This window comes from Bidens hawaiensis, unplaced genomic scaffold (assembly GCF_021521415.1).
Source record: "Bidens hawaiensis isolate Kalapana, Puna unplaced genomic scaffold, B.hawaiensis_p1.1 tig00020919_1, whole genome shotgun sequence".
Lineage (NCBI taxonomy): Eukaryota > Viridiplantae > Streptophyta > Magnoliopsida > Asterales > Asteraceae > Bidens > Bidens hawaiensis.
This window is the reverse complement of record NW_027493230.1, coordinates 352,296-377,676: the sequence shown is the minus strand read 5'-3', so window position 1 is coordinate 377,676 and position 25,381 is coordinate 352,296. Positions and strand designations below refer to the sequence as shown.

General features: G+C 36.6%; 1 pseudogene across 1 annotated transcript; it reads left to right on the top strand.

Annotated features, from left to right (window-relative positions):
* The first annotated feature begins 203 nt into the window (after positions 1-203).
* LOC143562223 (ABC transporter C family member 2-like) lies at positions 204-17,856 on the top strand (annotated as a pseudogene). Its single transcript, XR_013140447.1, has 29 exons — positions 204-235; positions 1,279-1,679; positions 1,761-1,939; positions 2,038-2,077; positions 2,558-2,714; positions 2,820-2,934; positions 3,019-3,099; positions 3,202-3,226; positions 3,523-3,579; positions 3,752-3,817; positions 3,981-4,055; positions 4,252-4,359; positions 4,709-4,843; positions 4,931-5,037; positions 5,649-5,742; positions 5,832-5,999; positions 6,083-6,224; positions 6,783-6,983; positions 7,950-8,048; positions 8,125-8,277; positions 8,363-8,730; positions 9,539-9,719; positions 9,811-10,071; positions 12,823-12,885; positions 13,815-14,571; positions 15,361-15,482; positions 15,571-15,816; positions 16,384-16,798; positions 17,626-17,856. The product of XR_013140447.1 is annotated as an ABC transporter C family member 2-like (transcript).
* Positions 17,857-25,381: the final 7,525 nt, after the last annotated feature.

Below are 25,381 nucleotides of genomic sequence, written 5' to 3'. Positions count from 1 at the left end.
AAATGACGATGATATTATGGGAAGTTGACTCCTGAGCAGAAAGAAGATAAGAAAAAGATGCAAGCATCAGTGTGGATTAAAACCTTCCTTTTTGTTTGTCACTTTCCTCCAACTCCATCCGTCCATTCATTCAATCATATTCGCCGATAAATTCACCTTTTTAACCTAATCATCATCATCATCTATTTTCTTTCTGTGGCAGTCACTCCTTGTTCCACAGATCTCAATTTTGCAGGTAATTAATTCATTCATTGTTGATCGTATCGTATCTACGCTAATCACTCTAACGCTTAACCATCAGTATTCATGTTCGTCTGTTACTTAGTTTCAACGCCATGACTCTTCTTTCTTCATGATTATTATTATCGTTGATCTGCGCTGTTTAGTGTTGTTTGAAGATAAATTTTAATTGAATTGGATTGGTCTAGGGTTTAATATAAGCTTAGGATGAATTAACAGGTGATGAACACGATTTGACACGTCAACTGAACGCGATTGCTGTTCTTCCTTCATGATTATTATTATTATTATTATTATTATTATTATTATTATTATTATTATTACTGATTTGCACTGTTTAATGGAATCGGTTTAGTGTTGTTCACGTGTTTGAAGACTAAGTTTTAATTGAATTGGATGGTTCTAGGGCTTAATATGGGGTTAGGATGAATTCAAACGTGATTTACACGGTTTTTCTTTTTTAACGTGAATACAAAGATGCTAAGATAGAAATTAGTTGTGGTTTTTGAATTTGGTGTTCAATAGTTTGAAGACCAATTTTAAATGGATTAGATTGGATTGTTATAGGGTTTAAGATAGGGTTAGGATGAATTAACACATGATTACTCTGGATTATTTCATCTAAGTACAAAGATAGAAATTAATAGTGGTTTTCACATGTTTTTCCTTTCCTGATGTTCAACTAAAAGCATGATATGAGTGTGTGAGTTTGGTATTTGAGCTCATGTAAAAGTTATGTTTGGATTTATGTTTTCAAAATGATTTATTGGATTACAAGTATCACAATTGGATAGCTAGTTTAGTAATTGCACATTTTATCTTAATAATCAGATTTCTTGCAGAGTCTCCTATTGCAATTACTTTGATCATAGATGACTAGAAAATTACAATCATAATTGGTTCTTGCTAAACTCTCGAAACTGATTATTGTTGTAGTTTCATTTATCTTTGCAAACATGCAGTTGAAGTTCCCATAAATGTGACGACCTAAAACTTTAGACTTAAGAATCTGAGTGGTTTATGATGCTTGATTTTCAGGGAAGGGGAAAAAAACAAAAGATGAACTGACAATTTAGAGGCAGTTGGTTCATCTTAAGCAGAGGAAGATGGGTTTTAAGCCCTTAGATTCATATTGTCGACCAGTGGAAAATGGTGTGTGGGCAACAGCAATTGAAAATGAATTCGGACCGTACACACCCTGTGCAACTGATTCTTTGGTCACTGGTATTTCCCATTTGGTTCTTTTGGGAGTTTGCATATACAGGATATGGGTTACAAAGAAGAATTTGAAAGTGCGAAGGTTTAAACTGAGGTCAAATCTCTACAATTATTGGCTCGGGTTGTTGGCTTTGTACTGTACTGCTGAGCCTCTGTTTAGACTGATAATGGGCATTTCAGCTTTCAATGTTGATGGAGAGACTGGTCTTGCTCCATATGAGGTTTGTTTCTTTTTGTATACATTTTCTTCAAATTACATACAAGTGTGAGTTATATGTTTCTGTTTTCATCTATCATTGCAGATTGTTACCTTACTTATTAAGGCTTTTACATGGTGCTGTATGCTGATCATGATCGGTCTTGAAACAATGGTTTATGTTTATGAAGTCCGTTGGTTTGTGAGGTTCGGTGTCGTTTATGCTTTGCTTGGAGATGCAGTGCTGTTCAATCTTGTGCTTTCTGTGAGAAAATATTACACTAGGTTTGCCCTATGTTCTGTATTACTTGAAGTTTCTTGCAAATAGAACAAAGAACTATATAGTGGACTCATCATTTCATGATTGAACTTGTTCTTTGCAGAGATGCTCTGTATCTCTTTTTCAGTGAGGTTGCTATACAGGTTAGATGTTCTTAATATTGTGTAGTTATTTTTGTTTTGTTTTGTTACTTTCGTTGATGTAATTTTGAACTTATTGTATTGTCCTTTGGTTCTAATTTCAAATAGCAATTCCACTAAACATTGATTAATAATATCCTTATGAAAATAAAGTGGAGGTTCCATTATAAGAGACTTGAGTTTTATGAGATATGTGTCCAACATTCTGTATTTTATTTCTAACTATTATAACTTCAATTTTTATTTAAAACCATCGATAATGGCGTTAAACTCTTTGGTTGCAGCACGATTACGTGCATTTCTAATCATCATAATATCAAAACCCTAAAAAAGCATCAAGAATTTCACTCTTATAACTTAGTTTCTACTTAAGCCTATTTTTGATTTTCAATATCAATAATGGAATGCAACATGATTGTAGTATGTTTGGATTGTAAACTGGTTTATCAAGAGCTCATATATATAATATATTCTTTGATGTAGGTTCTGTTTGGACTATGCTTGCTTGTCTATCTTCCTAATTTGGATCCTTATCTGGGTTATACCCCGATACGGGCCGAGTCTTTGGATGATGCTGAATATGAAGAACTTGCTGATAGGGAGCAAATTTGTCCCGAGAGGCATACCAACATTATATCTAGTAAGTTTACATGTTAAAAATTTGTCTACCAAAACCATTTATTTAGCCTTTTGATGACATACTTTATTGCATCTATTTATGATATATTTCCATGTTTCTTTTTAGGTATCTTCTTCTCTTGGATGGATCCACTCATGCTTTTGGGATACAAAAGACCTCTTACAGAAAAAGATATATGGAAACTGGATACATGGGACCAGACAGAAACACTAAACAGCAGGTATGCTATTGTTTCTGCTTACATTTTTTTTAACTGATGCTATTTTTCATTCTTAATGATGAATTTACATATTTTTGCCTTCAGATTCCAAATATATTGGGCAGAAGAGCTTCGTAAACCTAAACCATGGCTTTTAAGGGCTTTACATCGTAGTCTTGGAGGAAGGTTTGTATAATGACATTTTGCTACAAAGTTTTGTAGGTCGTTTTACATATTTTTTTTATAAGATCGAGAAAGTTTGAATATTTCATGTTTGTTTGATTACAGGTTTTGGTGGGGAGGCTTTTGGAAGGTATCATATGAATATTTTCATAGTCTTGAATCTCATATGTTTTTAATATATATAGAAACATATTTATTGTTGACTTAATAAAATAAATCTATGAAAATAAAAATTGTTGAATATCATGAATTTTGCCTCTCTGATGAGTTTTGTGCAATATGGACATCTTTTGAACTCAATGTGTCACGCGAGTCCTTATCATTGAACCGAGCAATGAACATTAGATATGATAAAAATAATAATGGTTCTTCTTTGGTTTTATGAATGTAATACAATTAGCTTACACTTGGTGATTTTCTTTGTAGATTGGCAATGATCTTTCGCAATTTGTCGGGCCACTGATTTTGAACCAGCTGTTATTGGTGAGTTAGATAGCTTGTGTTTTTGAATCTCTGTGTCTAAATTATTAGCTGCTGTAAATTGGTGAGTTAGGTTTTTTTGCATCTCTGTATCTAACTTATTAGCTGCTGTAATTTCATTTCATATCTTTAACTAGCTCCCCTAATTTCTGTTCTAACTGTTTATACTTTTCAGGCTATGCAAGAACGTGCTCCAGCTCAGATTGGTTACATCTATGCATTCTTAATTTTTGTTGGAGTGGTACAAGTTCTATAACTTTCTTTTATATTAGTGTCATTCTTTTCTAATTAAATGATCTGTATGCTTCTTTTGTAAAATTAAGGAAATGTATCTTCTGTTTCCACTAAATCATTTTAACTTAATTTTAAAGATAGTTATACACTTATACTGGTTATCAATTTAGGTACTTGGTGTGCTCTGTGAGGCTCAATATTTTCAGAATGTGATGCGTGTTGGATACCGCCTTCGTTCTACTCTGGTAACAACTTGACTCTCATCATGTGCATAACTGCTTGTTTCTTTTGAAATGTTTTGGGAAATTGACATGCAAAATATCAAAAAAATAATTTGGGAAGGTGTTGCATTTTAATTCCTGCATGCGCTTCTTCTGTTATCATCTATTTATAAATGCTATCTTTCATACTTTTTTGTTTGAACCTGTGATTTCTTTCAAGATTGCTGCAGTTTTCCGGAAGACACTAAGGCTTACTAATGAGAGTCGCAGAAAGATTGCATCTGGGAAGATTACCAACTTGATGACAACTGATTCTGAATCCCTCCAGGCATGTTGCAGTAACATTTGTGTCCTATTGAGTCGTATATTTTGAAACAAATACACACTTTTTGTCCAATATTTAAAGTTTGTGTTCATAAACAATTAGTGTGCCAATATGATTATAAAAACTATTATGATATTTTGAATTACAAAAGATTTAGGAGGTTTTGTGCATTAGAAATGCACTTTGTGCGAATTTTGACCCATTAATGTTTCCTTTTTAGCTAATTTTGTTACTTTACCAGTTTGACCAATCAGAGATAAAATTATATATGTAATAAAAGGGTTCATTGAGTGTAAGGGTATTGATTTTAATTAGTTTATGAAGAATAATATTTTTATCGTGTTTTCAACAGCAAGTATCCCAGTCACTCCACACTTTGTGGTCTGCCCCTTTCCGTATCATTATCGCGTTGGTTCTTCTCTACCAACAACTGGGTGTCGCTTCAATCCTTGGTGCGTTATTGCTAGTTCTCATGTTCCCCACACAGGTACAATTGTACAAAGATATTCACACATGCATACATTATAATATGAATGTAAAGTTTATTTTAAACACGTTTATTATTTGGAAACAGACCTTGGTTATCAGCAATATGCAAAGAATGTCTAAAGAAGGACTGCAGCGAACTGACAAGAGAATCGGTCTCATGAATGAAATCTTAGCTGCCATGGACACTGTCAAGTCTCTCTCTCTCTCTCTCTCACACACACACACACACGAACTCACACACAGAGCTTGTAAATGAACTGAATGTTCTGTAAACTGATCATGAATCGTTCGACGACAAGTTCGCTTTTTTAAGAAATGAACGAATACGAACCAATTTTCTTTTCGTTCATTTAGTCAAACGAACGAACATGAATACATCTCTCGTTTTTTCCATTTATGTTCGTGAGCATTCGTTCATTTAATCTTGTTGATTTACATTCATTTATGTTAGTTTACGGTCATTAATGTTTCCATTTAAACTTTTCAGCCACATCACAATTAACTCTAGTTCTAATATAGCTTAGTTATGTTCGTTCATTTATACAGTAACGAATGGACATAAACGAACACGTTCATTTTCTTAACGAAAGTACACGAACAAGAAGACCCCATACGTTTAATTGTTGTTTGGTTAAAGTTAAACAAACAGAGACGAACATGCTCTGTTTATGTTCGTTCAGCTCGTTTACAGGCTTAAGTCTCTTTCTTAATTTTTTTTTATTTTTCCTTTACAGTACCATCTTTGTTAATGAAAACAATTTGAAAAACTAAATTATATTGGTTTGATCTAATTTATGTTTCAGATGCTATGCGTGGGAGGATAGTTTCCAAAAAAAGGTTCAAAGTGTGAGAACCGAAGAGTTATCATGGTTTCGAAAAGTACAGATGTTAGGAGCGGTATGTTACCGAGCAAATATCATGTACACATTAAATATTTCTACCTGATATTATGATCCGAGTTATTGTTAATTATTGTATTATTGCAGTTGAATACATTTATATTAAATAGTATACCGGTGGTGGTCATTGTGGTTTCATTCGGGTTGTTTACATTACTTGGAGGAGAGTTGACACCTGCCAGAGCCTTCACATCACTTTCTTTGTTTGCGGTCCTACGTTTTCCACTCTTCATGCTTCCAAATATGATTACTTAGGTTTTGTGCAATTAGTTAATCAATTATTATTATTACTTTTATATTCATTTCAAGTGTCAATATTTAAATAACTTTATTTGCAGGTTGTAAATGCCAATGTGTCATTTGAAACGTTTGGAAGACCTACTTCTAGCTGATGAGAGAATTCTTCTTCCAAACCCACCTCTAGAACCAGGGGTTCCTGCTATCTCGATTAAAAATGGATCCTTTTCATGGGATTCAAAGGTCTTGTCTTTACCATTTTTAAGTTTCACAATTCAGAGTGTTAGGCTTGTAAAAGAACTGAACGAACACAAACTGGGCATTTTTGTATTTGTTCGTTTAACAAACGACCGGCCACATACAATTTAACGAACGTTCTTTTTGTGTGTGTTTGTTCGTTAAAAAAAACAAGTGTGTTCGTGCTCCTTCATGTTCGTATGCCAAGAGGATAAACGAACTGTTAACGAACGAACATAGCTACATAACTGAACATAGATAAACAAAACAAAACCGAGGGAACACCGATTAAAAGTAAACATGAACATCAATCTGTTGGACCTAAAAAATAATAAGCGAACGCTACTTAACGAACTTATAAAACAGACTAATGAACATAAACGAGCGTAAATGAACGAACAGCACGTGTGTTCATGTTCATTCGTTTAACTAAATAACCACAAATTCTTGTTCATGTTCGCTCATTTATTAAATAAATGGACTTCCCTTTGAACGATTCACTGAATGTTCAGTTCGTTTACAGGCCTATGGAGCGTGTATTTACTTTTCTTTTACTTGCTGCAGTCGGAAAGACCTACATTGTCAAACATAAACTTAGATATACAAACGGGTAGTCTAGTGGCAATTGTTGGAAGTACTGGGGAGGGAAAGACATCGCTTGTATCTGCTATGCTTGGGGAACTTCCTCCCGTTAGTGATGCACATGTTGTTATTAGAGGAACGGTTGCTTACGTCCCACAAGTCTCGTGGATTTTCAATGCAACGGTATGTGATGAATTTTGTTAATTTCATATCTATTTTGAATTTAGACACTGCAAAATAGACAGTGTTGGGTAACAGGTAGGCCTAACGAACACGGACTAGGCAGGGTTGTCTTCGTTCGTTTAACTTTAACCGAATAAATGATTGAACACAAGCAATTAATGAACGAAGTTTCTTGTTCGTGTTTGTTTCTTGATATTATAAAAACGATTCACCATGTAAACGAGTATAACTTAACATACATGAACATATATAAGTATATAACTTAACATAGACAAACAAACATCAATATCTTGGACCTAAAAGATAAAAAAAATCAGACTAAATTGTGAATGGCGATATTTTAATTTAATAAAACGACCTTAAAATATTGTTGAATATGCAAACAAACGAACACAAATGTATGTAAACGGATAATGCATGTTAACGAACATAAATGAACAAACTGGACATTTGATCATGTTCGCTCATTTAACTAAATGAACAAAAAATTATGTTTATGTTTGTTTTTTTTTCATTAAATAAGCAAACATAAACGAACTTCCCGCTGAACAGTTACGAACGGTTCGTCTAAAGACGGGTCAAAAGGGTTTGGGTCAAATCACAAACCTTCTGTATACAGGGTGAAACACATTGGGGGACGGTTGAGTTAAAGTCCTCTTGTCCATGTTATATAAAACGTTTGTGCATGGTATATGGTTGCAATAATAATCTAATATTTTGAAAAGAAAAAGAAAACAATGTAGTAGTTTGTATGCATTCGAAATACACTTTGTTCAACTTTCAACGGACCCGTTTCCCTTTTAGCTACTTTTTTTTTAATTAAAAAAATGGCTTGCTAGTAACAAAACAAAACATAACCCAAATCAGTAAGTTCATATTCTAGTATAATACTATAGTTATAATCATCAATAATGAATATTAAGTGCTAGTTAGGTCTAACGGGTTGATAATACAATTATTTTCCAGGTACGTGACAACATATTGTTTGGATCCCCATTTGAACGTGATAAGTACGAGAAGACACTAGATGTAACAGCCTTGCACCATGACTTAGAAGTGCTTCCTGTAAGTATCACTGTGTTTCATCAATGTTCAAGTTTTTTTCACTTTATTTTTTTGTCTAAAATTAAATATTTATTAGGGCAGTGATCTTACTGAGATTGGTGAAAGAGGGGTGAATATTAGTGGAGGACAAAAGCAAAGAGTTTCAATGGCTAGAGCTGTATACTCCAACTCAGATGTATATGTGTTTGATGATCCTTTAAGTGCTCTCGATGCTCACGTGGGCAGACAGGTAAAATTATGTAATTACTGCTACTTTTAATGACTTGATCATATGATTAACTTCTCTTTATGCTTATGGTGCATGTAACTACCAGGTTTTTGAGAAATGTATCAAAGAAGAATTAAAAGGAAAAACACGAGTTCTAGTTACAAATCAGTTACATTTTCTTTCACAGGTAGATAGGATCATGTTGGTCCATGCAGGCATGGTGAAAGAGGAGGGATCATATGAGGAACTCTCACAGAACGGTGTACTTTTTCAGAGGTTAATGGAGAATGCAGGCAAAATGGAAGAATATGTGGAAGAACAAGAAGAAGTAGGAGATTCTGATTCAAAGACATCAAAACCTGTTGCTAATGGTGAGTTAGTTAAAGATTCTGAGAAGAAGAAAGAAACCAAATCTGTTCTTATCAAACAAGAGGAAAGGGAAACAGGTGTTGTGAGCTTCAATGTTTTAAAGAGGTAAGACACTTATTAAAGTTTATTGTGCAAATCTCGACTATTTATAGTTGGTGCATGAAACTGAAAAAACCAAACATAAAAACTGAACCCAAACAAAAACCGACAGTTTAGTTTTATTTTTTCGTAACAACTGAACTTTCGGTTTTCCGTGTAATAAATACCCAGAAAGACAAACCGAGTTGATGGATTTTCATTTTTAATTTTGAATTTTAAGTAATATGCAACCCATTATAAGATATTAATAAAGGGTGTTACCCGAATATTCTTACCCAATTGTATAACAATCAATTAATTAAGGGATATTGGTTATTAACACTCCCAACTTTCACCCGTTGGCTGATAACACTCCCAACTTTCGATTTGTTACCCACCACTCCCAACTTTCACCTCGTTTTTTTTGTCAGTCCCTAACTAACGGAGCACTAACTTCGTTAGTTTTATTGCCACCTCCCTGCTAGATATAGCCTCAACTCGCCGGAAAAGCTTGAAACACAGCCAGCAGAACCCTAGCAGCCATTGCTCCTCACTATTGCCAACTTGTTTTAAGCCAAAAAAAACTTAGTCCCAAAATTTTAAGCCCAAGTTCATCATTTTTGGCCAACTTGTTTTTGCTCAAAAATTTCAAGCCTAAATGGCAAACCTTAAAACCGAACTGTATCCAAGCTGAAATCCAAAAAATTGAAACCAAACGGTCTTCGAAAACTCAAAAACTGAATTTTTGGTTTTTTGTTCGGTTTTAACCCAAAACCACCCTATAATGTAGAAATTACTTATTTTGTTTTTCTTTTTGTCTTTTATCTTATTTCAGGTATAAAGATGCATTAGGAGGCTGGTGGGTTGTGGGTATACTATTCGGGTGCTATACCACAACCGAAACTTTAAGAATATTGAGTAGCACATGGTTAAGTATTTGGACAGATGAAAGCACTCCAAAGACACACAGCTCGTTGTTTTATAATATCGTCTATGCACTTCTATCACTTGGTCAAGTGTGTATCTAATCCCTTTTACTATTAGTTAATTACATGGGTTAATATTCAATATTATTCAAAACTTATGTATTTACAATTTGGTTTTCAGGTTATGGTGACATTAGGGAATTCTTATTGGTTAATCATGACAAGTCTTTATGCAGCTCGAAAGCTGCACAATGCTATGCTTAACTCCATATTGAGGGCACCTATGGTCTTTTTCCACACCAACCCACTTGGACGGATTATTAACAGATTTGCAAAAGATCTTGGTGATATAGATCGAAATGTTGCCCCGTTTGTGAACATGTTTTTGGGTCAAGTTTCACAACTTTTGTCAACCTTTGTTCTCATAGGGTTATTGAGCACCATGTTGTTGGGTTCGTAGGCCTTGTTGGCCCGGTTTATTATATGAAGTCAAAAGAGGAGACGGGTGTGGGCAGTCGGGCCCGGCCCGGTTTAGATTTCTTGCATAATAATTTACTAACCCTAGTTCAGTCTCTATATAAACAACATTATGTACTTGTAATATTAGGTCACTCAATAAAGATATACCTAGTTGCCACCCGTGGACGTAGGTCAGTTTAGACCGAACCACGTTAAATCCTCGTGTTCGTTTATTGCTTTCGTGTCGTGTTCAGTTTCGTGTGTGCGTTTAATCCTAACAAGTGGTATCTAGAGCTTAGGTTCAGATCACGCGAAGAACACGTTAAACCAGCCGAATCGCCGCCAAACCATCCGCCGCTGCTACAGTACCGCCGCCGCTACAGTACCGCCGTCGCTGCTACAGTACCGCCGCCGCCGCTACAGTTCCGCCGCCGCTGATTAGGGTTCCGCAGCTGCTGGTTCGTTATTTCTGATCAGCTCCGGTGAAGCATAGTACGAGACATGAAAGTTTGAATCAAGATCCTATTTTTGTTGAAAAACAGTTGTCAAGTCAGAAGAAGCGTTAAAGAAACGGATAACCAGTTGCCAACCGCGTTTGTCAGGTTTTATCGTTTCAGTTTAAAATTTCAGTTTCTGATTTACAGTTCGTATTTCCGCTGCGGTTTAAATAGGTTGATTTTTTAACAGAGTTCAGTAGAACAGTCGTTAAGTTCAGGCTCGTGTTGCTGTGTCTGTCTCTGTTTTTTTTATCCAGTTTTTCGTTTTAGTCATTGTTATGGCAGAAGACGGAAAGGTTTCGATACAGAAGTTTGACGGACAGAAGTTTGGTTGGTGGAAGATGCAGATTGAGGCACTACTTTGTCAGAAAGACTTGGATGTAGTGCTTGAGGATGAAAAACCAGAAAAGTTGTCAGAAGCAGATTGGAAGAAGTTAGACAAAAAAGCTAGGGCTTGCATTACATTGTCATTGTCGGAAGATGTGGCGTTTAACATCATGAAAGAAACCACAGCCTGTGGTATGATGGACGCACTATCCAACATGTATGAGAAGCCTTCGGCAGCGAATAAAGTCTATCTTATCCGAGAGCTAGTGACAACAAGAATGAAAGAGGGTGGATCAGTTACAACTCATATCAATAATCTTAATTCGATCTTGTCCCGCTTAGTGTCAGTTGACATTAAGTTTGATGATGAAGTTCAAGGCCTCTTGTTATTATCCTCTTTGCCCGACAGTTGGTCGCAAACAGTGACTGCAGTTTGTAGTTCGTCTACAAATATTACTTTCGATGGGATTCGAGATCTGATTCTGGGAGAAGATTCAAGACGCAGAAGTTCAGGTGAATCATCAGGCAATATGCTAGTCACAGAAGGTAGAGGTAGGGGAAAACAGCGAGGCAGTGGGAGCAGGAAGAGGAGTCAGTCTAAGACTCGTAAGGATATTGAATGTTGGGGTTGTAAAGAGAAAGGACACTTCAGGAATCAGTGTCCGAATGGTAAGAAAGAGGTGAACGTTACAGAAGACGACACAGATGACGGGGTCAGTAGTGATGAGGCTTTGGTTTGTAGTGTTGAGAGTAGCGTTGATGCTTGGGTGATGGATTCTGGTGCTTCGTTTCATGCCACTCACTGTAGTGAAACGATGAAGAATCTTAAATTTGGGGATTTTGGAAAGGTTCGACTAGCGAATGATGATATTTTAGAGGTTACGGGTATGGGAGACGTTGATTTGATAACTTCAGCCGGTACTTCTTGGACTTTGAAAGACGTGAGGGTTATTCCAAGTTTGAAGAAACGTTTGATTTCAGTTGGGCAGTTGGATGACCAAGGGCACGATATTAAGTTCGGGAATGGGCAGTGGAAAGTAGTCAAAGGGAATCTCGTGGTTGCTCGTGGCAAGAAAATGGGTTCGTTGTATATGGTCGATATGTCACCGAAAGGAGTGGATCCAGTTTTGGTGAAAGACAAAGTCCGGTTCACAGAATCTCGTGGGCAGAAGAAGGTTCGTTTTGCAAGTAACAAACCCAGAGCCAAAGTGAAGATTCAGGATGAACGAGCTAGGAAGGTTAAATCAGTTGGGGGACATCGTGACAGTGGGAGCACAGGTCGTGTTTCAGTTACAGTTCCAGGTCGACAGTGGATTAAGAAAACCAGTATTCCAGCTGTAAGTCTCTCCAATGAATTACTTGCTGAATATGGAGAGTGTTTGTTCTCAGGTTATCTCAGGATCCGGTAGTTCGTTACAGTGGGAGCCGGTAGGGACAGAGAACGGGTCAGGGGCAGTTTCAGCCATGACTGACGTGTTGGAGCTCCGGGGAGCTTCAACGGGCCTTCAGGTTAATTGATGAGAAGGCGGTGGCAACTAGAAGAAGTTTAATGTTCGGATTACAGAAGTACAATCAGGAGTGCAGACGAGAGTACTCAAGGCCTCCGAGTGGGAGATTGTTGGGTTCGTAGGCCTTGTTGGCCCGGTTTATTATATGAAGTCAAAAGAGGAGACGGGTGTGGGCAGTCGGGCTCGGCCCGGTTTAGATTTCTTGCATAATAATTTACTAACCCTAGTTCAGTCTCTATATAAACAACATTATGTACTTGTAATATTAGGTCACTCAATAAAGATATACCTAGTTGCCACCCGTGGACGTAGGTCAGTTTAGACCGAACCACGTTAAATCCTCGTGTTCGTTTATTGCTTTCGTGTCGTGTTCAGTTTCGTGTGTGCGTTTAATCCTAACACATGTCTCTTTGGGCTATCTTGCCACTTCTGTTGCTGTTCTATGCAGCTTATCTGTACTATCAGGTATGTAAGTTTTACATGTATATGCTCGATCTGAACTGATTTTGAAACCGGGCCAAACCCTGTTAAACCTGACCGAACCACTTAAAACCCGGTTTCAAACCAGTCAAACCCGATTCTTTTCCTCTCAAGAAACCAGGTTGGAACCAGAATCGTTTTCTTCAAAAACTGGGTTTGATTTTCTTTGGCCCAACCCAAACCGATTTGGGCCAAAAACCTAATTTGTGCACGTCTAGCTTTAAGAGGTTGTATGCAACAAAAATACACTTTAGGTAACTTGTGATCCACGAGTGTGCATGAAACCGAAAACACCAAACCGAGACAAAAACCGAGGGTTTGGTTTTTGGTTTTCATATAAAACAAACTTTTGCTTTGTTTTTCATGTAAATAAAACAAAAAAAAACGAATTGTGGATTTTCATTTTTTGTTTTTACTTTTTAAGTAATTCACAAGAATTTAATAAATAGTGCAACCCAAGTATATTTGTAGCCTCAAATGTTTTACAACTAATTAGTTAGTAATTAACAAAAGGTTTAGGCCCAAAGTTTAGGTTCAATTCTTTATTTTTGGCTAATTATTTTTTACCAAAATCTTTCAAGCCCGAATGACAAAACCAATCCCAAGCCGAAAACCAAACCAAAACCTAACGATTTTTAAAAACTCAAACTGAAATTTCGGTTTTTGCTTTGGTTTGAGTCCAAAACCAACCCATGCACACCCCTAGATCCACCCTTTTGATCCGTTTCTTTTTTAAGTAAGTTTTTTTATGTGGCATATGTGACTTGATAGAGATAAAATACAACCCAAATCGACCCATTTCTTCCAGTAACTTTTTAATATGTATTTTACCTAAGAGATAAAATACAACCCGAATCGACCATTTCTTCCAGTATTTTTTTAATATTTATTTTACCGATTTTTGGTTTCTTCAGAGCACGGCCCGTGAAGTAAAACGAATGGATTCCATCACAAGATCTCCCGTCTATGCACAATTTGGGGAAGCACTAAACGGTCTATCCACCATCCGTGCATATAAAGCCTACGATCGAATGGCCAAGATTAATGGAAACTCCATGGACAATAACATCCGGTTCACGTTAGTCAACATGAGTGCAAACCGCTGGCTCGCAATCCGATTAGAAACCGTTGGCGGTCTCATGATCTGGCTAACCGCCACTTTTGCAGTTATGCAAAATGGCAAAGCAAGAAACCAAGAAGCATTTGCATCCACCATGGGTTTACTTCTAAGTTATGCATTAAACATCACAAGTTTACTGACAGCTGTCCTTCGACTGGCAAGTTTAGCTGAAAACAGTTTGAATGCGGTTGAACGTGTTGGGACTTATATTGAATTGCCTTCTGAGGCTCCACCTGTAATTGAAGATAGCCGACCACCACCTGGCTGGCCTTCATCAGGTTCTATAAAGTTTGAAGATGTTGTTTTGCGGTATAGGCCCGAACTTCCTCCTGTGTTGCATGGTTTGACTTTTTTTATTCCTCCGAGTGATAAGATGGGAATAGTTGGAAGAACCGGGGCTGGGAAGTCGAGTATGCTTAATGCTTTGTTTAGGATTGTGGAATTGGAAAGAGGAAAGATTATTATTGATAATTGTGATATTGCAAAGTTTGGGTTGACCGATCTCCGCAAGGTTCTTGGTATCATACCTCAAGCGCCTGTTCTCTTCTCAGGTACATCGAATCTTCTAATATAGTAAAGAAACTGAACGAACACAAAAGGGGCATGTTTGCGTTCGTTTGCTTAACTTATCTGAATAAACAATCGAACATGAACAGTTAATTGAACGAGTTTTCTTGTTCATGTTCGTTCACTAAAAGTATAAATGAATGGTTCACAAATGTAAACAAACACAACTGGTTATAAACGATCAGACATACAAATATAAATGAACACAATTTAGCAAACACCAATGAAAAGTAAATGTGAAAATTAATAAGCTAGGCCTAAAAAATTGATATAAGTAGACTAAATTGTATTGGGCAATACTTCAATTCACAAAGCTAAAAGATAGTTAATGGATTCATAAACTAACAAACAAGATTGAACGTAAACAAACGAACAAAAATATTGTTCATGTTTGTTTACTAAATAAACAAACATAAACGAAACACTGAACACCTGGTTCATCTGGCCCCTATTGGGAAGGGTAAAATGGTCCGGGTTAAAACGGTTATTTTGTATCAATTCGGGTTAGCCCGAAACACTTTTTCCATAAATTTTAGCATGTGAAACATGATTATAAAAATTGATAGTATTAGAACTAAATGGAAGGTAGATACCAGATTATTGGAAATATTCATTCAAGTAATGCTTGCTAGTGGACAAAAAAGTAAATTAGGATAATTTATCAAAAAATAAAATATTGTATTTCTTGTTATAACTAATTTGGGTTGTCTTTGACTGTCTGTACCCTGAATTTTTAAGTTTTTCTTCTTGATTAATATAATTGTTTATTATAGGGACTGTGAGATTTAACTTCGATCCGTTCAACGAGCACAATGATCCGGATCTTTGGGAATCTTTAGAGCGGGCCCATCTTAAGGATGTTATTAGGAGGAATCCATTGGGTTTAGATGCTGAGGTACAAGATTATTTCCCGTTTCTTGCATTTACTTTAAGCAAGCTGTTTTATTTGAGTTTATCATAATTTTGTTTTTGTTGTGTTAAAGGTGTCAGAGGCTGGAGAGAATTTCAGTGTTGGACAACGACAGTTGTTAAGTCTTTCGCGTGCATTGTTAAGGAGATCAAAGATTCTTGTTCTTGATGAAGCAACTGCTGCTGTTGATGTTAGAACAGACGCACTTATCCAAAAGACCATCCATGAAGAATTCAAGTCGTGTACTATGATTATTATTGCTCACCGTCTTAATACGATTATTGATTGTGACCGTATTCTTCTGCTCGATGCTGGTCAGGTATATAAGCATTCATCGAAACAATATTTCCCCTTTTCCTATACAACTAAAATGTTAGATGTGACTAGAAAGCCTACTAATAAAGCTATTTACTTTTCTTAATATACCTATTATAAAATCTTAGAAGAGTATATGTTCTTTGACCTTTTGCTAATAAATTAGAGTTTGCTCATTCGATCTGACCCTTTTATCAATAGCATTGACCCTTGTTCACATTATTGAATTACAATTACCATTTCTACTAATATCACATGATTTTGGTAGATACTAATAAATAATGTTGATTACACATATGATCACAGATTTTATATCATTGATTTTTTCAATAACAGTCTACTTTTTTATATAGAGTTATTCAGGAAATTTTATGCATTTAAATACGCTTTTAGGTGACTTTTGACCGATTCGTAATTGAACGGGATGAAATCGGTTCCTTTACGCAATCCATTTCTTCACAACCGAAAGAGGAGTTATTTGTTTTTTTTTATTATCCTAGGTTGTTGAGTATGTTTGTTTGTTTGTTATCGTAAGCTGTCAGTATGCTTGTTTGTTTATTTGTTATCCTAGGTTGTTGAGTACGATGCCCCGGTCAAACTTCTGCAAGACGAACAAACTGCTTTCTTTAAAATGGTGCAAAGTACAGGGGCTGCAAATGCGCAATATCTGAGAAACTTAGCATTCGGGGCAGAAGGAGAGAAAGCAGAGAAGGTGGCAATAGATGGCCAGAAGAGGTGGCTGGCCTCCACGCGGTGGGCAGCTGCTGCTCGGTTCGCACTTGCCTCTAGCCTCAGTTCATCTCAAAACGATCTCACGCAGATTGAAACCGAAGATGATAATAATATCCTGAAGAAAACAAAGGATGCAGTTTTTACTCTTCAGGGTGTTTTGAAAGGTGAACATGATAAAGATATTGAAGAGTCACTTGAACGGGCCCACGTTCCCAAGGATAGATGGTGGTCTGCTCTTTATAAAGTAGTCGAAGGTATGCTGGTTATTGTACGCTTTGTTTTATTAATTTGTAACAAACAAACGAACCAGTAATATTACACTCATATAAGGTTTATTTAAAAACCTTGTGGCTCGCTTGAAAAAATCTTGTTTTTAAACAAGCGTAGCCAAGCTGGCTCGGTTTGTAAACGAGTCGAATCAGGGCCAGCTCGGCCCATGGCTTGCTCGCTAAATGGCTTGTCAAGCTCATTTAAATTAAACCCCGTATATTACCTTTTTTTTTTGTTTCTCATTCTTTTTAGTTTTGTTTTTTTTCTTTTTGTTATTTTTTTTCCAATAATGTTGTTTTATTATTATTTTTAAATTGATTAAATTTTATATAATAGTTTTAGTTACTTAATAAAAGCAAAAAAAAATCATTAATTTTTTTAGTTAAATAATCAAGAAAACAACAAACCGAGCATGTTTCGATACCTTTTGGGTATATTACGACTTGGTTTATTTTGAGGTTTCTCAGTTGATTGCTATAGCGAGTGCCGGTATCGAAAAACATGTACATTATGTGTATGTTAAAAAAAATATTATTTTAATAAATCAATGACTCAATGTGTAAAAAGATTTAAAGGATCCCGTTCATTGAGCCACAGGCTGGCTAGAGCTTTTTATGAGCCAAACTCGAGCTCAACTTTTCAGCTTGTTAAGATAAACAAGCTCAACTCGTTTACAGCCCTACAGTAAAGGCACATGTTGTACTTGTATCCACTGAGACTTGGCTCATAAGTAACCCCAGTTTTGATAGTTTGTTAAATTATCTGATTTGTATGATTCAAAATCACATAATCGCGTATTAATTGTCTTCAGGTCTTTCGGTAATGGGGAAGTTGGGTCGTAACAGGCTCCAGCTATCAGAATACGGCTTAAAAGACGAACCAATTGATTGGGACCGTGTTGAGATGTAGGATACTGGCTAAGTGGCCATGGTTCACCAACTTAACCATGGCTATAATTTTGAAAACCTGTTTTTCAACCATAATTGTACCTTTGAAAACCCGTGTTTTCGTGTGTTGAAGCTAGACAACCGATCATATCGATGTTTTTTTGTAAATCTGTTTTAAGACGGCGTAGCGGACTAGAATAATTTACACCAATTGGTGGATTTTTCTTTTTAGTTGATATTACTTTTATGAAAGATAAAGCGTATGTTGGCACTTAGCTAGTACATTTGCATCTGAAGTTGAGTTTTTTTTATAAAGTACTGAGAATTATGTATACATTTGACTGTGAAATTACATAAATAGCACTTTGGTGTACAATGACTGAATTGTCTATCTATTGAACAATAATAAGGGGTGGAGTTAACAATATGTCAACAGATTTGTTGTACTTAAAAATGGTTACACAGTCCAAATCAGCGGCCAAATAGCTTCAACTATAAGTCTATAAAGGCATTATTGGATCATTAAATTGTAAGGTACTTTATTGATTGAGATAGTCGTTATTGAGTACTGGACCCATGTGACCACATTTAGACCTTTGTTCAATTATTCCACAAAGATACTAGTTCATTTTCAAATCTTCTTGAATGTTTTCTTTTCTTTTCTAAATATATTTTGACAAAATCTAAATTTGTATTCTAGGATGGTATTATGCTAAGCATACACCACAAAAACAAAAGCACTGGCCAAACAACAGTTTGCATATTATTTATTTGTTTGTTTAAACCTTTAGCACAAGACCATCTAGCAATAATAGGGAAAGGAGCTCCGTTGGGTTATTTGCCTTTTTCCTAATTATTCTCTTCATGATTGTGTTGTTTGGTTCATAAGCAAAAGCAAGTAGTATCTAACAACCGGAGCAAGCGTCTCTTCATAGTCAATGTCTTCTTGTTGATCAAATTCTTGAGCAACTAACCTAGCTTTGTTTCTAGTACCAATGCCATTTTCATTCATCTTATTCCTAAAGCCCCACTTGGTTTCTAAAATGGTATGACCACTAGTGAATTGGTTTAACTCATCTTGCATTGCTACAACCCAACTCTCATCCTTAAGAGCTACATTTACATTCTTGGGTTCAAGTTTGGATAGAAATGCTACAAAAGACAAAAGGCTTTGGATTTTTGACCTGGTAACTCTTTGTTTTAGATTCCTATGACTTGTTCGGTAGGGTGATATAGAGGTGGACAACAAAACCGGTTCCTGGAACCGGTTCGGCGGAACCGAACCGGAACCGAACCGGAACCGAACCGGTTCCTACCCGTTTTTCGTAGGAACCGGTTCGGTTCCGTTTCAACCCGACGATCCGGGACCGGTTTGACATGTTTGGAGGTGGACCGGGTAGGAACCGGAACCGAACCGGAACCGAACCGGTTAGACCGGAACCGGTTATAGCCGTTGGAGTGGTTCTAGCCGTTGGGAAACGGTTTTATGGCCGTTTTTTGACCGTTGGGGTCAAAAATTGCCGTTTTTGGCTCCCCAAACACCCCACTACTAGTATAAATAGGTATTTAGTGTAATGGGTTCATCACAACACTCAAAACGCAAACCCGAACGCAAAAAAATACAAAAAAACGCTATTACAACGTTCTGAGTTCTCTAATCTCTTGTTTTCTCTTCTTCTATATTCATATTTGTTGTTATGGCTGCCTCACAATCATCGGTTGGTCAAGGTTCCACCGCCGGACCAAGTTTCGTTCGTATTGTACCTCATAATCGTAATCAAGAGATTTGGTGCAATTGGGATTTGGTTGAATTGAGTGACCATTCATTGAAGGCTCGGTGCAAGTTTTGTGGGATTTATTTAAACCCACTTTCGAATTCAAATTTGAAGAAACACATCGAAAGACCGTATTGCAGGGCGTTGAAACAGAACGTCGAGTCGCAACAAACGCAAATGGATAGTGAAGGCGGAATATTTACATACCAAATTGATCGAGTTCAAGATCGTATGGCGAAGTTTGTGATTCAAGAAGCTTTGCCGTTTAGCCACTTCGACAACCCTCGCTTAACCGCCATGATTCGAGATACGCTTCAACCACAATACACTCACGTAAGTCGTCATACTCTTAAACGTTATTGTTTAAAATTGTGGAAGAAGGCCAAAGAGGTACTAATTGCATATTTTGAAAATATAAATACGGGAATAAACTTAACTACTGATGTTTGGTCGGCTCCACATGGTCTACCCGAATCTTATCTTTGTGTCACCGCTCATTGGGTAGACCCGTCATCGTGGGAAATGATGAAACGCACCATTGCTTTCGAACTCTTTGAGTATCCACATACGGGAGATAATTTGTTTGAAATTTTAGATTATGTTATAAAAACTTATAAACTAGAAAATAAAATATTTTCAATTGCATTTGATAACGCGTCGAATAATACATCGGCGGTTGATAAATTAAAATTAAAATATACGCCGATTTGCAATGGTGTATTTTTTCACTCAAGGTGTGTTGCACATATCATTAATTTAATCGTGCAAGACGGACTTGCTTCGGATGAGGTTACATCGGTTATAAACGATTTTAGAGTAATGCTACATGAAGTTTTTAAGAAAAGTAAAAAAAGACAAATGGATTATAGAAAATTTTGTAAAGATACGGGAAGAAAAGCTTTGGGAGCTAATTGGGATGTACCTCATCGATGGAATTCCACTTGCATAATGTTTCAAAGTGCTTTGAAACAAAGAGACACTTTACAAATGTTTCATTCTAGTCTTGCCGAGAATGATTTGGCAATCCCCTTTTCAAATGAGAAATGGGAAATTATCAATGACTTATCGACTTTTCTTGAAGTTTTTAAAACATCAACTACGAAACTATCGGGAACGTATTATCCGACAAGTCCCTTGGTTCTTTCGGAGTTATTTTTAATCGTTAACAATCTTAAAGAATTTGAAAATAAAAGTCCAATGTTTTCAAACATCATATTACCAATGAAGTTTAAATTAAAAAAATACTTTCTTGAATTGCCACCGATTTTTACTTGCGCCGCCGCTTTAAACCCAATGTTAAATGTTACGGGGGTTGAATGTGTGATAGACGAAATTTTTTCAGCCTTAGATATGCATGAAGTTGACCCAAACTTTTCAACAGAGGCACAAAATGATTTTAACTTGAATTTTAAATTTATGTATGACTTTTATATAAATAAATATGGGTCAAACATACACATGCCTACGCCGGGGGGGTCTTCATCAAGTTCAAGTGCTCCTAGAGTACGAGACCCCATGATTAGCCTTATGAACACCGTTCGCAACGTAACGGCTAAAAAACAAAGGGGTAACACCCCTTCAAGCGAACTAGGAAGGTATAGTGCATATGATTTCTCTACCGGTTTATCCGAAGAGGAATATGGCACTTTTGATGTTTTGGCTTGGTGGAAGGTAAAGGAAACCGAGTTTCCGATTCTTGCCACCATGGCCCGTGATTTACTAACCGCCCAAGCTTCTACGGTAGCTTCGGAATCTGCTTTTTCTCTTAGCGGCAGGGTAATATCGGTGAGAAGAACAAGACTGAATTCGGAGTCGGTGGAGATGTGCATTTGCTTGAAGGATCACTTGGACTCAATCGATCGGGTTCAACACGTAACCACTCTGGAAGACGAAACACCACTTGATGTTCGAGTGCACGACGAACAAGAAGGCGTTTCTACAAGTAATTCTGATGAATAAGTCGCCACTCAATAATTACGACGAACAAGAAGGCTTTTATAGAAATAATATGTCACAAAATATAAGTTTAATGTTTTGTTAGTTTGTTTTTGAATATTTTAAAACATGTAACCTTTTTTTTTGAACTTCTTAAAGTAAATAAAATGAATTTTATGTTAATTGTTTTTTTTATTTAACATGTTATACAAATACGAATCGTATAACACCGCTCTTGATTATAATTCAACATTTGACTTGCGTAAGCCAAAAGACTATAATACATAGCAAACTCAACAAATGTAACACGATACAAAAGTAGCATGAGCCTCTTCAGAAATCAGAAGAACACAAATCATCACCTACACAAGCAGCGGAAACGAAAAACGAAAAAAAAAAAATATTTTACACTGTAACCGGTTGGAACCGGTTACAGTGTAAGAACCGATTTAGGAACCGGTCAGAACCGGTTCCACCGGTTCCGGGTCCGAGGGTTGGGGAACCGGTTCGGTTCCCTAACCGGTTCGACCATGGAACCGGTTTAAACAGTGATGTTGACTAATGGAACCGGTTCCGGTTCCTTTGACCAACCCGATTTGATCACCTATAGGGTGATATATAGCATGTTTAATGTTTTAGGTTTGATCATCCTCCATGGGAGGAATATTGTCTAAGGGATTGGTTTTCTTAAGGCTTTGATTTTGAATGTTTCTTATAGCTTCTTCTTCACATACATCATCATCAACCAAAGGTGGTGACTTTGTAGGTGAGGTTCATCAAGAGTAGCATTGAAAGATTCCTCCACAGCCATTGTGGATTTGTTTAGGACCCTATAGGCTTTTGCTATTAGGGGAGTATCCGAAAAAGATACCTTCATAAGCTTTTGGGTCAAATTTAGTCAAGTAATCTTTAGTGTCGGCACTTATGTCATTTATGATGTAATGCTTACGTAAGCCCTTTTGGTCATGCTTACGGTGAGCACACCACACCACGCCTGGTTATTCCTCCTTCATGTGAGGGGCAGTTTTGTAGCTTTTTTCCCCCCAAAATACACCGTAGCCCTCACGTGAGTGGCTTGCGAATTAGGACTGAGGTTTATTTAGGAAGAAAAATGACAAAGCTGCCCCTCACATGAAGGACACGATGATGGGTTTAACGACCAAACTTAACAAGGTTTAGTGAATTCGGGTTTAATTGCAAGTGAAATGAAACCACGGGGACAAAAATCGTAAATTTGAAACTATTGGACTAAAACCGCAGATTTGGACAAACCACATGGACGAAAACCGCAGTTTACTCATATTTTAATTACATTGCAAGCCTAAAAACACGATACCACTATCCGTGTTCACAGCTCCCTTCCCGGGTATAAGGTCGGGGTTGTGACAGTTCGTTAGCTTTGTTGTTATATTTTGCTTGATATTTTTTGTTAAAACCAACCAACTTGTGATTTTATCCAGTTAGCAAAGATTTAGTATCAGGAGCTATCATGTCCATGGATCGATACTTCTTTCTTACCGATACAATACTACATATACGATAGGTACACTTGCCTATGTGCGTGTGGGTTCTGAGGTGAAAATAATTTCTATAAATTTAAAACCCAGTTGTGTGAAAAATCATTATTAAAAATATATATACTTCACGCACATCAATACGAACCTATCTTAATAGGTTAAAGATAATTAAAAAAAAATCGAAAAGACCGAGATTATCAACAATCGACCAGACGAATATAATAAGTCCTGGTTTAGCGTTCAAATAGTAAGTTTCACCAATAAGATACGGAGACTTACTTTACATTTGGAATTGCAGAAAAAAAAATACTATTTATCTCAGAGAGGTCAGCGGAAAATTTTAGGAAAATGTCAACGGTTGCTGGTTATTTGTCAAAACAAAATAGAGCGCGTTATAAAGAATTAATAGGGTGGTTGGATATTCGAGAGAGAAAATTCGTTACTTTGAAGAATTTGAAGAGTTAATTTGAATTCTTCGCTTAAAGTTTGATAAATTTCTTTTCACTTTCAGCAATTCATAGACGAATGAATAAGGAAAAACCTATGACTGTACGGCTCATGATAGTAAATATAGGACCTCATCACCCATCAATGCATGGTGTTCTTTGACTCATTGTTACTCTAGGTGGTGAATATGTTATTGACTGTGAACCAATATTGGGTTATTTATACAGAGGTACGGAAAAATTGTGGAAAATTGAACAATTATACAATATTTGCCTTATGCAACACGTTGAGATTATTTAGCTATTATGTTCACAGAAGCAATAAATGTAAATGCGCTAGAACAATTAGGCAATATTAAAGTCCCTAAAAGGGCCAGTTATATCAAAGTCATTATGTTGGAGTCAAGTCGATAACTTTGCATTTGTTATGACTTGGCCCTTTCATGGCAGATATTGATGCACGAACTCCTTTCTTCTATATTTTTTGCGAAAGAGAATTGATACATGACCTATTCGAAGGGTCGGTCGAGACGTGTCAGTTTAGGGTCACACAACACAAGAAGCATAAGGTATATATGATAAAAACAGAAAATAAGTACTTCCATTGAACGAATTTCGTTAATCAAACGATTACATAAGTTTTCTCCACCTAGGGCGAGCTTGACCTTGGGTGGCGGCTCACATACATTAATTGACCGACCCTTACAAATAAAGTATAGTCAACTATTTATAGACCCTTGAGCATGTACTATTGTCACACCCCGACTAGCACAATGCGGAAGCGTAAAACGGGAATGTAACAGACACCTCTGGTATCAACACATTGTTTATAAAGAAACATTACAAACTAATTTACAATATATTACATTTCTTTGTTCTATCATTGTTTTACAGTCTAGGTGGTACAAACAAAACTATTTCGTTAACTAAACGTTCTTACTACTAACACCATTGCCTCTATTCACATAGCATCAACCGCACACCTTGGGCAAATAACAGATCACCAAATCATTCCAATTTAGGTACACCTGAAAAGCAGTTTAAAACGGGTCAACTACTAGAGTTGGTGAGTTTCATGAGTTTCAAAAAATCAGTAATGAGTATTCACAAGTCAGCACTTGTAATCATGAAATAAGTATGTATGTATGTAAATGATGTAATTATGCTAAGCTACAGTGAAGCCTTGACTGTATGTGCTGCGTGCATCATTTTCCCACGCTCAATCAACCACTGTGGCCCATTTCCGCCCACAACATGCCCCGGTAGCTATGTCTAACACTACATAGCCTGTTTGTATAAATATGGTCATGTGCAAACGGCGCTATGTGACACGGCAACCAGGCCGATTCCGTTTGGGTTTGTCAAACCAATAGTACTATTCACAAGCCACCGGCTCGAAGTTAATCACTGTGATTGTGGGGACTTTCGTGTGTTAGCACTTAGATAGTTCACATCAGTACATGTTTCAGGTATGTATATGTAATCAAACATGCTTTTCACCCCAAAAGTTCGTAAAACAGTTTAAAAGTGGGGTCATGAAACTCACGGTTTAGTAGATATTCAGTACTGTATCAGCTCGTGGTTTGTTCGGTTTGCTATCAGCAGTCCCTATAATCAATATTATAATAATATTAATATTTTAATATTATTATAATCTCAATACTAAACTGGACTGTATAACTAATCTGGGTGTAGCTGGAATGCCCAGAAAGTGGCAATAGGCTTAGGTTGTGATGTTGTTCAATGTCTAATACTTAAAACTGAACTTGGCTCAGATTCCCGTTTTCCCAGCTGGGCCAAGTTGTTCATTTACGCGTTCAGAAAACAGTTATGGGAAAATAAGCTTGGGTAAATGTATTGGTTAACAAAATTATTAAGTTATAAAGAAAGATCACATACTAGGGTCCCGGATTAGCCACGGGGCCCGTTTTCGTTTATTCAGTTTGATTTAAGAAGAAACACGCACAATCCATCCGAATTGTCCAGGTTTTTCATAGAAAAGTTCGT